This window comes from Pinus tabuliformis, chromosome 7 (assembly GCF_031772625.1).
Source record: "Pinus tabuliformis cultivar Carrire ecotype Pingquan chromosome 7, CPIR1, whole genome shotgun sequence".
Taxonomy (NCBI): domain Eukaryota; kingdom Viridiplantae; phylum Streptophyta; class Pinopsida; order Pinales; family Pinaceae; genus Pinus; species Pinus tabuliformis.
In genome coordinates, this window is record NC_142293.1 from 934724657 (window position 1) to 934726996 (window position 2340).

The following is a 2340-nucleotide window of genomic DNA, read 5'->3' on the forward strand; positions in this document are numbered from 1 at the left end:
AGAGACAGCCCTTTGGTCTTTGCCCCGATCCTTCGAACTTATTCATGCTCAGAGCGATCCAGTAGCCGACGGCGGCCAAGGGCAATGAGACGGCGGAGCTAGGGTTCGCCATCGTCTCTCTACAGGATCGATCTCTTGAATACATGCTGCGTTTTTCCTTCCCGTAAGCGCCATTTTTGCTGAAGGACGCTCCTTTGCTCAAGAAACTGGTGCCGATCATAGGGTGCGGTATATCTGTTTGGGGCAGAAGTACAGGGTTCTGTTCCCCATTTTCGCAGACGCAGGGCCAAACATCCGCGTAGGAGGACGCATCCATATGTAACAGTGTGGATCGGTTATTTTGAGAAATATATCCCCGGACATTGAAGAGGGGCCAGGGCCATCCTGTGGATAATGATCCGAGACCAGTGTGGGGGGAAGCCCTCCAGTATCGTTTGCCTTGGTTCGAATCCATTTTCTTCTTTTCATCAGGTAAACCAGACCAGATCCCGTGGGTAGCCTCGAGCTCTGTGACTCCCGCTGCTGGGCTCAGAGCCGTTTCAGTATTCAGAAGTTGTCTGGGGGCGGCGGCGGCATCAAACCTGTCTACTGAAACCCTAAACTCAAGAAATCCTGCCATCGCTCCGTCCTCCGAGTATAAGCTCCCTCGGTATAAGCTCCGTCCGAGTATAATTAATAATAATAATATTATTATTAATTAATAATAAACATTAAATTTGATGATGATGATGATAGTGGTTAAGGTCCACTGAGACCAAAATGGTGTATCGGACCCATAATTTTCTTAGTTTTTAATTGTCTGGCTCCTCATCTTTCTTAACGAGATTGATGTTGTGTTCGTCCTTTTGAAGATAGTCGGAGAAGAAGTTTGGTCTAGGTGATCTGCTTTGCTATTAAATGAAGATTTATTTTGTGCGATATTCGAATCCTCATCACTGTTGATGCTTGAGAGGACGAAGCTTTCCCCATGCTTGCCTTGAGAGTTATTTCTTTCTTGCTCGATTTCTTGTGATTCAGAGTTTTCTTTAGAGAATTCTTCTTTGATGACAGTGTAGTGTTTTTTTTGTGCTCCTTCCCACCATGTAGATCTGTGGTGGTTTTTTCTAGTAGAATTTTTCTGGGAGGCTTTTGGGCAAATTTTGGCTAGATGGTTTGTCTCAAAGCAGGATCGACATCTGAAGAGGACATTTTCATAATCGAGTTTCTGGTTCCACACAGTATTTACTTGTTAGGTTTATTTCAGCTGGGAATCCGGCGCTGAAGTCCATTTCCAAACAGATGCGTGCATAGGTGGTTTTGGCATATTCCTCTATTTCTGGGCACCTGCAGTAAAATTTCCCAATTGCATTTCCAATGGCTTTTAGCGAGGAGAGATTCCAGAGATGCAAGGGTAGGCTTGGCAATTTCACCCAAACTGGTGTTGAGGTTATGACTGTTGTTGAGGGGTCGAATGATGGGTTCCATGGCTTCATGAATAGGCCTGAGTTTTCCCAAAACCAAGGGCTGGAATCTAGAATACATTGTCTGCTTTCATGGTTTTCAAAATCTACTATAAAGAAACCCCTAGCACAGGGGTAGATATTAATTTCATCAGAAATGACAGGCTTCCATACCTCCGAGATCCAATTGTGAGAGTTGTCATCTGCGGCCAAAAACCATTGAATCGACAGATTAGGGCACTTTTGGAAAACTTCAACGCCTCATCGAGTGAGGCCTGGACCACCTAGACAATGGGAGCTGGGGCTTCAATGACAATATGGGCAGGAGCTTGCCCTCCAAAAGCGGACGAAACTGAGCCAGCAACTATTTTCGCGACGCTGGGAGCCATATTTTCTCGTAGAAATAAGGCAGAAGATTAGATCCAGATCTAGCCGCAGAAAATAATTAGATTTAGAACTCCTGCCGAGAATAGATCTAAATTTAATATAATATTATTAAACATTCATTTTAATATTAATATAAATATTAATGTTAATATTAATATAAAATTATTAATATTTTAATGGTGAGGAAAATGATAAAATCCAATCTTTCTTCTTTCTATTTATTCTTTCTAAATAATTACCTTATTTCAAATTTATTTTGAAAATTTCATTTATCTGTTTAATTTTGAAATTGTACTTTTAAAATTCCACTGAAGTTTTAATGTTATATTTTTACACTTTAGTTTTATACTTTCTTTGGCCCAAAATAATTTTGATATATCAAAATTCTAAATTTTTTAAAGTTTTACTTTTCAAGCTTTTAGCTTTTAGTTTTATGTTTTTTTGGCCCAAAATAATTTTGTTATATCAAAATTCTAATTTTTTTTATTTTTTTTTATAGTTTTTAGAAATTTAC